This window comes from Trichosurus vulpecula, chromosome 4 (assembly GCF_011100635.1).
Source record: "Trichosurus vulpecula isolate mTriVul1 chromosome 4, mTriVul1.pri, whole genome shotgun sequence".
Lineage (NCBI taxonomy): Eukaryota > Metazoa > Chordata > Mammalia > Diprotodontia > Phalangeridae > Trichosurus > Trichosurus vulpecula.
Genome location: NC_050576.1, coordinates 110331553 through 110345944, shown reverse-complemented (window position 1 = coordinate 110345944; position 14392 = coordinate 110331553). Strand labels below are relative to the sequence as shown.

The following is a 14392-nucleotide window of genomic DNA, read 5'->3' as shown; positions in this document are numbered from 1 at the left end:
TTCTGCCACTTACTGGATATGTGGCCAAAATCGATTGGTCAAGCAAGAGTTTTATTCAGCCCCTACTCTGTACCAGGCACTGTGCTAGATGCTTGGATCCTTCCTCCTGAAAATGAGAGGACTTGACTAAAAAACCTCTGAAGTCCACTCCAGCTCCAAAAGTCTATGATCCACAGGTGGCCCCCAATTGAAAGAGTACCCTTGTGGTCTGAAGGAGTTAATTCACTCTCTAAGGTACCTCAGGCTTTCCAAGGAAATATCTGATATACAGGGAGAGTTAGGGAGGGGGAAACAATCCCGTACTCATCCCCAGAAGACAAAGCTGCCTATCATTTGCCTTTAATCTGTTTTCCTAATTTTCTTCCTAAGGAAAGTCAGAGCTCCAATCAACCTTCTAATCAATGGCTGCACCACTCCTGCACAAATGAGCCGGATTTATTAAAGGAGTCATCTCTCTGATGGAAATGGGCACCCTGCTGGGGCTGAGATTGACTGTTCTGAGAATAGACAGACACTAAGAAAATGAGAACAGGCCTTCCAAGGTCTCTGGTGGCCGGAGAGAAGGTCAGAGCACTCCAGGCAATCATGTGTCCCACAGCTTTCCTAGTTTAGCGCCCTAATTGGGGAGGACAGGGTCATCAGTTGGTAATGGGTATTTTCAAACCCACCTAAGGTCCCAGAGGCTCACCTCTGATTCACTCACAGGACGATAGCCTTGGGAAGTTCCCTAGCTGGTGCATTGGGTATTCTTTCTGACCTCTGTCCCATACAGGCCTTGTCCTACTCACTCCAACACAGGTCAAAAGGTATTGTTAGGAGGAATTTCTATTCAGCGTGGATCAACTATTGTAATGCTTTACAAAGTGCCTTCTTATAACAACCCCAAAAGACAGATTGTGTGAGTATTATTGTCCTCATGATGAGAAAACTGAGGTTCAAAAAATGTAAGTGACCTGCCAAAGGTCAGTCAGCTAATAAATGGTGCCAAGACTCAAACCAAGAATTTATTCCAACTCTTATATCTCTCTCCTTCTCTCGTGATTTGCAGATTAAGCAAATAATGTTTAATCCAATGCCTGGTACATAGTAAGGACTTAATAAATGCCTTTTAATTAACTAATGTATTTATTTATTCATTCAAGTACCCATTATACCAGATACATTTTTGAGCCCACTTTTTCCCTCATTCAAATCCAATTCATGTGCAAGTCAAGCTCCTCTTTGGTCCTCTTTGAGAACAAAAGACAAACAACAATACTCTATACTCATGGAGGCTCCCTGGGCAGAAGTACAAGGCTGGGAACAGTCCATGGTACTGAATGAACACTCCCCAGCTGTGAAAGAGGGAAAAGTAATGGGGGAGTTTTTACACAAATATTGGTCTAGAGTTCAGCACAATTCAACGCCAGGAACAACATGGACTGATATGGACCAATCAATAAGTTAGAAACAGTCAAAAGTGGGAGACATTGTCAAAGATGAAAACAGGTTAAAAGCCAGGAATGACCTGGGCCGGTGTTTTAATTAGTCATTTGTACTACAGTTACTGAGCTGTGTGTGTGTTGGAAAGAGGGAGAGTGAGTCCAATAAGATTTCTTTATAATTGCACAATGAAACTCTTGGGATCTGATGCTTCTGGATGGCTTCCCTGGTGTTGGTATTTATGTTCCCCTGTATTTTGTGTTCATCCCTGAGAAAGTATTGTATACCAGGCAGTGCTACTAGCTACCTGAGTTCTTTGTCACAGAGAAAACAGAAAAGCTGGGTGATGATGACTCTGTGTCACAAAGTCAATAACACCTCTATCCTTTATACCTTCTGAACCCTTCTATAATCATTCATGGTAGCTATGTCCCAGGTTCCAACATGTTTCCTCAATCAAACCATCAGCCTTCCTAAAAACAAGTGAACTTGTCTTGTACTTCTCTTGTATAAAAGCATCTGGCACAATGCTAGACATATAGTGATCAATAAAGTCTTAATTGATTGCTTCCCAACAAATCCATTCAATTTCACAATGATTTTGAAAGTAGTTATTTAGAAAAACAGCTCAGCTGACAGGAGACTTGAGTTCAAATTCTAGGTCTATCATTTATGATCTAGGTGACCTGGAGTGTCACTTAACCTCTGGGACTTGGTTTCCCCATGTGTAAAGGGACCAAGTTGAACTAGATCAGTCAAACTCAAATAGAAATGTGGACCACATACTGACTTAGAAAACCACAAATTAGCATTATCTATGTTGTATTGTATTTTTATTTATTTTACTAAATATTTCTTAATTGTATTTTAATCTGGCTCTGCAAGTTTGATACATTTGGACTAGATAACCTATAAAATTGCCTTCATTTTTGGATCCACAATCCCATATCCTTATGTTTCTCTAAGCCTTTGTTTCTAAATGATCTTTCAAAGTCCTTTCTAGCTCTAATGGTCTATCAATAGATTTTGGCTGCTCTACATATGGGCAGCTAGGTGGTACAGTAGATAGAGGGCCAAGCCTGGAGTCTGGAAGATCCATCTTCACGAGTTCAAATCTGACCTCAGATACTTACTAGCTATTTGACCCTGGACAAGTCACTTAACCCTGTTTGCCTCAGTTTCTTCATCTGTAAAAAGAGCTGGAAAAGTAAATGGCAAACCACTCCAATATCTTTGCTGAGAAAACCCCAAATGGGATCATGAAGAGTTGGACACAACTGAGAAAAAATGGAACAAAAACTACTCTACATATTTCCATCCTCCTTGGCTCTCCTTTCTTTGTTCTTATCTCCCCATTTCCTCATTTGTTAAATTAAGGGGTTGACCTAGATGACCTCTAAGACCCCATTTCAGCTCCAAATCTATGATCTCCTCAACCTCCTATCCAAAAGAAGTAAGGCTTTAAAGAAATCTATTAATAAACCATGGGAGCCTCCCACATTGGCCTTGCTCACATCCCTTCCCTTTGTGTTTGGTCCTCATGGGTCTCTGAGGGAGGAAAAAAGAAGGAAAGGGCAGAGGGTGTGGCAGTCCTGATTGTGTTCACAGCAGGTAAAGCTCATCAGACAGAGTGACAGTTGTTCGGCCTCCCAACTTAGGGAACGGGAGGAGGAGGTGCCTGAAATAAGTGGAGGTGGCACCACCAAATATTTTGCAGATAGGTGAGAATTTGAATGGATGTGTCAATTGCGCCTCTCTCCAACATCTGCTTCCCAACATTACCAGCTAATTTCCAGCTGGCTGCCATTCCCCGTTTGTGTCTGTGTATTATAATACTAAAATTTTACTCAGAATATAAACATGCCACCCCCAAAATCCTAAGGTAACTAGGAGAGCTGTAAAAACATTTATGATGAGCTTGAATTTTTAGCTGTCTTCTCTTTTCATTTCAAAACACTCTTGGAAAAACACACACAGAGCTTTCTTCATAAACTTGGAAGATGGAGAGGTTGGAGTGGAAGAAAGTATGCACTTGCTTTAAGAGCCCATTTTTTAAAGGTCTTTTGCTTGGCATTATAGGGTTACTTAACCTTTTTCTGTTTCTAAAGAGAATCTTGGATTGATTTCTTTTCTGTTGCCTGGCCAGGTCATAGCATCACCCTCTCCACCCCCACCCCCACCCCCCAAACCCCCAGTGAATAGCAATAGCATCTGTCTATTCATTTGGGCAAACCTAGGAAGAGCAAAAGGCCAGCTCAACCCACTGGGGTGCCGAATCTTCTGACCTTCAGTCCTTCAAGTCACTTGGTTTCAAGGTGAGCAAGTCATGTCTTGAAACCAATTAAATATACATACCAGGGTGACTGGAGTATTCTTAAAAAGAAATGTAAGGAGAGTACCAAGGAGAAGAAAGCATTTCTGGATGAATTATTGATCAAGATTCCCCTCAAACACACACAAACACACACACACAATCATACAATGGGCCCGCCACGCTGAGCAAGAAGGCGATTGCATCTTGTGCAGCCTTCACAGGGTTAAGAAAGATAACCTCTTTGCTTAAAAACCTATTCATTTAGCGGATGGGAAATGTATTTATGTCTTCATGTGTTCCCTTTTGTTTGGCTTGCCAAGAATGCCTGAATCAGCAGGTTCATGAGGAAGCTAAGACATCTGACAGGCTTAGAGAAATGATGTGTGCTGGGCTCAAAATTAATTGAAAATAAATGCTTTTCACTTATATAGCAGTTTTTATCCCAGTCTCTAAACAGGTTGTGGATATTAATTAAACATTGTCATGCATCAGCCATTACTTCAATTTTTATTAACTTCTGTGGAAAATAGTATTAATAGTAATAACTCTCTCTGATACAGCACTTTAGGGTTAGCAAAGAGTGTGAAGTATAATATCTCGACCGATCCTCAAACAATCCTCTAAGATAGGTATTCCAGGTATAATTATCCGCATTTTACAAATGAGGACACTTGGGCTTTAAGAAGTCAGGGCAGTTACCCATGGACACAAAACTAATGTCAGAGGTAGAATCTGAACCCAGGTCTCTCCTGACTTCAATTTCAGTGCTTATGTCTCAGTTGTAAATAGGGAAACTGAGAGAGGGTAGACTATGGCCAAGCTGATGTCTGCCAAGAGGCATCAACACTTCCACTGAGCACCAGGCCAGCATCATTATCTCTTTTCGGGTGGATTACATTTGGTGAAACAGAGTCACAGTACAGATTCTATTCTATTCTGTGTGATTTACCTTAATTATTGTATGAAAGACTTGGCCAGATAATTGGAGACCAGAGGCTCTGATGGGGCTAGGCTCTTACCAGAAGTCATGGAATTACCTAAAGTCATTCCTCCCTACCTCTGTCGGTCCTGGGGGCCAGGTAGGGGACAGCCAGACCACTTCTCCAACTAAATTCTAGATACTATTGAGCTTTGCTACGGGTTTTTGAGCCAGGGATAAGAAGCTCGTTGAACCATGAGTTTCCATCTGACAGGCAACATCAAGACCTAGCACAGTGTTAGGTGATGAATAGTTGGTAAATAGTCGATTCTAGAATGTAAGATGCTAAAATTATTCACTGTGATCGCCAGCATTACCTTATCCAGTTTAATGTCTTTCCATTTTCCTCCCAGATGATGAAACTATACTGACTATCTTGCAGACCAGCCTCAGAGCAAGGAGAATGTACACAAGGAAATTTTATCCCACAGAAGCTCCTTAGATCTTGTAACAACATATCTCTTTACCCAAAACACGCCTGTTAATTATGAGAACATGTGTGAAAATGTTAAATGGGGAGTGTCAAACATATGCCAACAAGATAAAATTTACCTTTTACATGCAGATGTATATTATTCAATCGGAGGAAAGAAGAGATCCTCAACTGGACCAGCTGGATGAACGACAGTCAAAAGCAAAATTGTGAAGAACTAGTAGGAAGAAAAACAGAAAAGACGAAGTTGCAAATATCAGGGGGAAATAGGTAACATGATGGGGATGGTGATGAAGTTAATCAGTTTCTAGAAGAGGTATTTCCCAGGGCCCAAAGAGGAAAGGACCACACCCCTCCAGAGACCAAAGCATGAACTAAAAAGCCCTGGAGGTGGGTGTGGAGGCCATTTTTATGCTTATTGTTGGAGTGCCTTTATTAATCCTTTAACCTCTCTAGGTCCCATTTATATGCGGGGAAGAAGAAGAGCTCCTCAAGCCTAAACAACTCCCCATTATATGAGATGTTGGACTAGTAGCCATCTAGAGTCTTCTTGAAGTTTTAAATCTCTGAAGGCAGAGGCTATTTTTGTCTTTCTTTGTATCCTCCGCACTTAGCACAGTGCTTAGCACACAGTAGGCACTTAATAAATACTTGTAGACTGACTGAACCCATGAACTAAATCAGATGAAACTATAGCTATGAGATGGAAAAGTATCTCATTATAGAAAGAGTAGAAATGCGGGTTCTAGCTTAGACTCAGCTTTATGACCTTGGGCACATCACTTCTCTCCTAGGCCTCAGTTTCTTCATCTGCCAAATGAGAAAACTGGACACAGTCCTTTTTAAGGACTCCTCAAATTCAAAAATTTTATGATTTTATGAACTATATGTGGGCATGTGCCTCCAAAATTCTTTGATTATATAGTAAAATCGATGTGCATCTAACCCCACAATATGTGCTAAACTATGAGAAGTAATAATCTGACAAGCCAAGGAGAATGAGGAAAACTCCAAGGCTTTGATGTGGAAAAAAAAAAAAGTCTTTCTTATGCCCCTCCCCTTTCTTTAGCCTTGAGCAAAAACATAGTAATGGTGGCGAGTGAACCTAAAACCGGACATCATAGAGGAAACAACCTAAAGGTCTCTTTTCTCAAAGACCACCAAACTGTCCCCTATTTATGTCGCAGCCATCTTTGGAAGCCCAAGTAAACACGAATGACTCTCCTGAAGAAAACAAGACCACAACAGGCTGCAACATTTTCTGACCAAGGCAATCAGGAAAGGATTTAAATTGAGGTTTCAGGACTGTAGAGAGAAGGCATTAATCACACTCATCACTGGAGCCAGAAACAAATTCATTTCTCCAGTGAAGAGGCTTATCAGGCAGAAATTGTAGTCCTGGGGGTGAGTGCAGGTGGGTGCCCAGGTGGAAGGACCAGGAGACCCTAGGAGATGCTAAAGGAAATAATCTATTTACCGTGAATACCCAAATATGAGACAACATGGCAGGTGAAATGTGCCCTTTCCTTCCCATTCCTGGGCACAGGGACCTTATGCAAAGTCTACAAGTTTTCCTCTTAGTAAACAGGGGTCTTCTCTAAAATAATAGCTTTTCTTTAGGGTAACATTCATACATATGTCATCCCATTTGATCCTCACAACAGCCCTGTGGGGTAGGTGCTATTATTATCCCCATTTCACAGACGAAGAAACAGAGGGTCAGGAAGTTTTAGTGACTTGTGCAGAGCCACCTAGGAAGTCTATGTCTGTGGCAGAGCCTGAAGAATCCAACTCCAGGACTAGTCACTATACAGATGAAGAAACTGAGAGCCAAAGAATTTAAAGGACTTTCCCAAAGTCACACAGGTAGTAAATTGAGACAGGATTTGAATCCAGATTCTTTGACTTCAAATATAGTTGCAGAACCAAGAAAAAATCATTGCAGGGTGCTTGAGACCAGCAGTGATATAGACAGACAACCTTAGTGGCAGCTGAACATTGAGCCCATTGATGAAGAATAAGTCATCAGAGAAGTCTAGCTAGGTACGCCTACCTGATGGGGTGACGTGGGGTGGGGCGGGGAGAGTTGAGGGGAGGGCCTGTGGGTGCACACACATGCAAGTCTACCTGTTCTGGGAGACAGTTCACTCCTCAGCCTTGGCCCTTGAACATCTGGGTTTGGATCCAATTTGCGACCCAGCAGGGGCACTGGAAACAGGGGTCCTCCACCCTCAGCCACCCTCCCATACCCACTCCATCCTGGAACACATTAGCACCTCCTGCCTGCCCGGATTCTAGATTCCCCAGGCTGAATCTTGAGAGCATCTGCAGAAAGGTCAGGTCAGTAGATTAGAGGGAATCTTTGGAAATGCAGCTCCATCAACGTTCTGGCTAACGCCAATTAAAGACAGAGATGGAAATGGGAAGATGCAGATTCCTTTTTTTTTTTAAAACATAAAGATAAACCCAGGACCTCTGTGATCTGCATTAGCTAATGAGGAAGAATAAAATGGAAATGAAAATCAGAAGGAAAAACCAAAATCCAAAGGCAATGTTGGAAGGTGGGATTTTTGATGGCTTTTTAAAAATAATCATAGTAACTTATATGTCTGCGGTATTTAAAAGTTGGGACATTTTGATCACAATGAAATAGTGTCAATATTATACCCATTTTATAGATGAGGGAACTGAAATCAAGAGAGGTTAAGTCAGTCAGTCAGCCAATTAGCAGCTATGTGGCACAGTGGATAGAGCATTGTTTCTGGAATCACGAAAAGTCGGGATCAAATCCTGACTCTGACACTAACTGTGTGATTCTGGGCAAGTCAGTTTAACCTCTATCTGCCTAATGAAGATGGTAATAGAATCTTCCCTCCAGGGTTATTACAAGGAACAAATGAAATAATATTTATAAAGCACTTAGTGAAATGAGCGGTACATCGTAGGTGCTTATTAAAAGCTTGTTCCCCTCCCCTTCCCTATTAAGTGCTTCCTGTGTGCCAGGCAAGTGACTTTTCTAAACATTGTATCTTCCCCCAGAATCTAGCAAGAGATTCTGTTGCATGCAATAGGAATGTCATTAATGCTTCTGTAATTATAAGCAAATTAAATATCAGAGACAGAGCTAGAACCTAGGTTTCTTGATTCCAAGATACCTTGATATTCTTTTTTTCTTATGGTTCTTTTTTATTAATTAATTTATTTATTTTTAGTTTTCAGCATTCACTTCTGTATGATTTTGAGTTCTAAATTTTCTCCCCCTCTCTTCCCTCCCCCTCCCCACGATGGCACACAATCTGATATAGGCTCTCCATATACATTCTTAGTAAACATATTTTCACATTAGTCATGTTGTAAAGAACACTTAGAACAAATGGGAGGAACCATGAGAAAGAAGAAAAAAGAGAGAGCAAATAGTAAGCTTCAATCTGCATTCAGACTCCATGCTTCTCCTTCTGGATGTGGATGGAATTTTCCATCATGAGTCTTTTGGAATTGTCTTAGATCCTTTCATTACTTAGAAGAGATAAGTCTATCAAAGTTAGTCATCGCACAGTGGGCCTGTTACTGTGTACAGTGTTCTCCTGTTTCTGCTCACTTCACTTTGCATCAGTTCATGTAAGTCTTTCCTTCCTTGATATCCTTGATACCTTATTCAAATACTTAGTAACCCAAACGGATCAGTGAGTTCATCAGTTTGAATTTTTGTTGTTCAACCATTTCAGTAGCATGTGACTCTTCATGACCTAATTTGGGGTTTTCTTAGCAAAGATACTAGAATGATTTGCCATTTCCTTCTCCAGCTCATTTTACAGACAAGGAAACTCAGGCAAATAGGGTTAAGTGACTTGCCCAGGGTCACACAGCTGGTAAGTTTCTGAAACCAGATTTGAACTCAGGAAGATGAGTCTTTCTGACTCCAGGCCTGACACTTTATCCACAGTACCTAGCTACCCCTATTGATTTGGATGGTCCCCCCCACCAATGTCCCTATGATGCCGATCATAACTTACACATGGCTACCCATTCCTATACAACTCTATTTCACAGTCTCTCCTAAGTTAGCCACAAGAGATATGCTCAATGGGCAGCAGATCTACCTCATTTTCTCCTGGTATCAACTCAGGCTGCCCACCTGTCACTGTTCACCCTTTCCAAGTGACCAGCCTAATGTCTTTTCCTATATTTCCCTGATGACATCTTTTAGTCCTGTTCTTCATGGAAGTTCCTTCTTCCTTGTATGTTGCAGCCCACTCACATCCACCATGTTACTTTCCATTGCCCTGTATTTGACGATCTTTCAGTTCTAAGATTCTTGTGCCATACAATGACAATGGAGGAAATATTGGCATTCAAAAGGTGGACCTTTGTTTCTGGGAAAAGTATGTCAATAAAGGAGCTCTGTGAGTTCCTAAAGACATGCTAGAGGGAATTACACCCTACTTGGTTCAAGAAAGGGCTTTGGAGTATGAAGCAATAGACTAGAGTAGTAATCCTTATCTACTCCTTGCTAGTAGTATGACTTGGGTGAGTCACATAACTTCTCTAGACTTCCCTGGTCTGAGACATAAATTAGAGAGAGTAAAACTGTGCCTTCCTGAAGGAAGGGGGATGGACCTGCCCAATGTCTCTGTGGTCCATGATTCTACAGAATTCACTCTTTAGCTCTATCTTCCCTCCCTCCTCATTTCTGCTTCCTAACTTCCCTGACTTCCTTTGAATCCCACTTAAATCCTGCCTTCTCCAGGAAGCCTTTCCCAATCCACCTTAATACTGGTGGCTTCCAGCTGTAGATTGTTTCCACTTTATCCTTTATATATGTTGTGGATGTAGCTTTTCATATGCCATCTCTCCCTTACTATGGATAAAGACTGGGACCTGGAATCCTGAAGGCCTAAGTTCAAATCTAGCTTCAGACACTTATTAGCTGTATGACTCTGGGCAAGTCACTTAATCTTGTGTTTGCCTCAGTTTCTTCACCTATAAAATAGGGATAATAATGGTACCTACCTCCCAAGGTTTTTGTGAGGATCAAGTGAGATGCTATTTGTAAAGTTAGCCATGCCTGGCACATAGTAGGCATTTAACAACTGCTTGTTTCCTTTCTTTCCTTTAGTCTGTAAGCTCATTGAGAGTAGGAACTGTCTTTTTTGTCTTTCTTATATCCCCAATGCTTAGCACAGTGCCAGGCACATAGTAGGTACTTAGATTGATTGCCATCTGAACAACAAACAATCCAACAAAAGTGTCCTTTGGTTACCAAGACCTTCTACACAGGTCATCCTGTCAAGTCCCCTGCCTCCACAAGATCTTTGTCTAAACCACCTAAGAGATATAAGGCTGGGGATGAGGTGATCTGTGCCATTCTTTGTAGGGCATGATCCCTCTAGGGGTATGTGGGTTGCCTGGTCTCCTTGGCTACCATCACTTGTTGGCTAAGACATGACCCAGAGGTCTGCTCTGAGCAGGAAATCACGTGGAATCTGCAACAGCCCTAAATGAGGCCAACCTCAAGAAACCAGGAGGTTGATTCAATGATCACATGTACAGGCTGTTTTAAGACATCAGAAAACTAACTAAAGAACTACCAGGCATGTTACACCCCCACACACACACCCTGCCTGATCAATGTTCCAGGGATTCTGGCAGGAGAATTATCTCTTCCAAAACTTGTTTTACTCAGAAAGACCAAAGATTCATTAATTAATCATTAGGCTCATTAAAAAAGAAGAGACACAATTTCACAAAGCACCAGGGACCATCCATACTAGCAGCCAAGAACTAAGCCCATCTGGGGAGGCTAGAAGGGAACAGCCACTTCATGACCTGTCTCAGAGAAGTACAATGTACCCAGAAGCTGTCCCTTAATTCCCTTTCAAAATGAATCTCCAAACTGTTAATAATAAGAAGCACTTTACTAAAAACATCGTCTGAAATAATAAAAATTCCTCAGAATGAATCATCATCTGATCGTCTGAATAGAGAGGAAGGTTACCAGGAAGATGAAGGGACTAGAATCTATGTCATAAAAAGAGTCAAGTTAAGGAATTGGGAGCATTTAGCCTGGAGGAGAGAAGGCTTAGGGGGAACATGCTAAAGGTCTTCAGGTTTTTCAAAGGCTATTAAGTAGAGAAGGGATTAGACCTTCTTTATGTTGTCTCCGAGGGCAAAACTAAGAGTGGTGGGTAGAAGTTGTGGGAAGAGTCTGCTGAGTGTAAGCCAAAAAACTTCCTAACAATTACATTTGCCAGAAGCTAAAGAAAGAGATGGACATTTTGGAGCATGATAACTCTGTGAATGAGTTTTTTTTCTTGATTGTGTTTATTTGTTACAAGGATTTTTCTTCTCTCAATTAATTGAGGGAGACATGTTAAGAGAAGGTAGTAGCAATAGTGATGGGGAAAAAAAGAAAGAAGGTTATTCAGACATTTTTGTAAATGTACACAAGAGAACAGGAAGTTCAGAAGGAAACACAGGCAAGCAGGACACTTTTGAAAATATCATGGAGTATTTATTAAAATAATAAAATTTATTAAAATTTATTAAAATTGAGGGAGACATGTTAAGAGAAGGTAGTAGCAATAGTGATGGGGAAAAAAAGAAAGAAGGTTATTCAGACATTTTTGTAAATGTACACAAGAGAACAGGAAGTTCAGAAGGAAACACAGGCAAGCAGGACACTTTTGAAAATATCATGGAGTATTTATTAAAATTTTGGGAAAAATAAAATTGAATGAAATTCACTTTCATACACAATCTTTTTTGTGTGTTCTGCTATGTGTATTTAAATATTCTCCTTTTTCGGTGTTTAAGTTCAGATTTTTAAAAACTGAATAAAAAGTAGAATAGTCTATCTGTCTCTGTAGATGGTAGGTTACCTTTCCCTGAGGATCTTCAAGCAAAAGATAAATGGCCTCTACCACTGGCATAGTGTTGACCAGTAGATCTTAACCTTCTTTGTGTCATAGACCCCTCTGGAAATCTAGTGAAGCCAATGGACCTCTCACCAGAATAATGTTTTTTTTTGCCTTTTCCTCCACTTTATTTCATACTCCCACCACACCACCACGATAATGACTTCTTCTTAATTTAAACTAAAAATCATTAGGGGTTCTGGAACGGTGTGTGTGTACTGGGGGGAGGGTGTCACAGCCTGAGGTGTTGGAGGAGAGGGAAAAAGATGAGTCATCAGATGGGCTTGACAGGGCTCTTGAAGTTGCTGGCTGCCTGAAGCTGCAGTTGATAGGCCATAGGGTGGATCTTGAAGCTATAAAGCTTGGGCAAAAAATAGTTGGCAGGCTGTTTGGGCCTGTACTCAGGATGCACCATGAAGAATACGTGAGGAAAGCCAGCACCAAAGTAAGCACCATCTGTGTGGTGGTACCTGGATGACTTGGGGGTGTAAATATCCATGCACTTGGGGCAGTACAACTTCACCATGGCCTCACCTGGTATGTCTGACAGTCCAATGGGCAACATGGACTGGTTTTTACAATATACACAGGAACAATAGCCAAAGTCTCCCCGCTGCTGTTTTTCCAACATCTGGGCAATGCCACTGTTTGTGAAGATGTAGCAGGCATGAATCAGTCCATACTGCCTCTTAGCTGCCTGTTCGATCAGATCACTCTGGTTGGGGTTGTCCTCCAGCTCCTCCTCAGGTTCCAAGTTGAGGATCATGTCTAGTGCCTACCTTTAGTGGGGCACCTGTTTGTTGAGGCCTGTGAGACTGAACTTGTCTTGGATATAGTCTTCATCCACCTCACAGAATTCATTGCCACGAAGCCCACAGAACCATGAGATCCAAGATACTTCCTCTGAGCTACTCATCTTTATATCAGTGGGCCAGGACTGGGGAGGGAGAGGGATAAGTCACTCCCAGGGGTGGGTGGCAGCTGTAGCAGCAAAGCAGCTCATCGAAGGCCAAGGACACCTTGGCAGGCAAAGCTGGGGGGTGGGGAGGGGAAGGGTAAAGAGCCAGAATAATATTTTTAAATGATTTAAGGAAATGCTTAGAGATCAAGGAAAATAAATATGTATTTTTTTTTCATCCAAGTTCACAGACCTAAAATCTGTCCATAGAGACCTTCGGGTCCTATGGACCCTAGGTTAAGAATCCCTCTTGTAGAGTAATTTTGGGTCAGCTTTGGATTGGAATCTTTGGACTCCGAAGTTGCTTCCAACTCAGATTCTGTGGATCTGGTCATCCTTGGGGACAAGCAACAATAGGGAGAAAGGACCTGGCCAACCTCACACAACGAAGCAATGTAAAAGCAGAGACTAGAATCCAGAAATCCCAAGTATTCATGAGACTCTGCTGTATGACCTTGAAAACAATATAAAATAAGTTGTTATCCTACAAAATATTTTCTATAACCCCGGAGGAGAGTCTGGGTCAGGGTCAGTAGCAAGAAAATAAGCAATGTCAGGATTGTCTGATATTTACCAAAGAGAGCTTATTATTCATCCCAGGTAGATGGTAAGGAAGCACCCAACAAGTCCCAAACCAAGATTATCTTTATCCCACCCCACCCCCACCCCCCAGACTTCTTATCTCTTCTATCCTGCCAGCATAATTGTCTTTCACATTCTCTATGGTACATGCATACAAGATGACTTGCTGTTCTTCTCACATATCATTCTATCTTTTATCTTCGTGCCTTTCCACTGGCAGTCCGCCATCCCCAAAAGACTCTCCTCACTTCCCCCTTTTAGAGACCCGGGCTTCCTTTAAGACTTAGCTCAGATACCACCTTCCACAGGAGGGCTTTCCTGCCTCTTCTCCCCCAGCTGCTCGTTCCTTCTCCTACACATCCCCTATATCTATATACAGTTTATATGTCCCCATTTGTATATATGTTGTGTCCTCCGACTAGAATGTAAAGTCATTGAGAGCAGGAACCATTTTCGCTTTTCTTTGTATCCCTTTAACTTAGCACAGTGCCTGGTACACAGCAAGTGCTCAATAAATGCTACTTGACTGAATGATTGGTTGATAGATCCAGTCCTCCATGTTCCAAACAACATCATCTTTAGCTCTAGCATCATCCTGACCCCTCACTAAGTTCCACATCTGTTTTAATTCTCACATCTGTCCTCTCCTCTTTATTCTCAATTATTCTCAATCACGGCCTATCCAGACTATTATAATAGGTTTTATACTTCTATTCTTTCTCCCTCCAATACATCCATTAAATTAAAGATACCAAATATGCTGCCCATTGGGGCCCAAACCAGATTAAAA

The 14392-nt window shown here is 41.5% G+C and overlaps 1 pseudogene; it reads right to left on the bottom strand.

The window, feature by feature from the left end:
• Window positions 1-2932: 2932 nt before the first annotated feature.
• Window positions 2933-12981, bottom strand: LOC118846817 (annotated as a pseudogene).
• Window positions 12982-14392: the final 1411 nt, after the last annotated feature.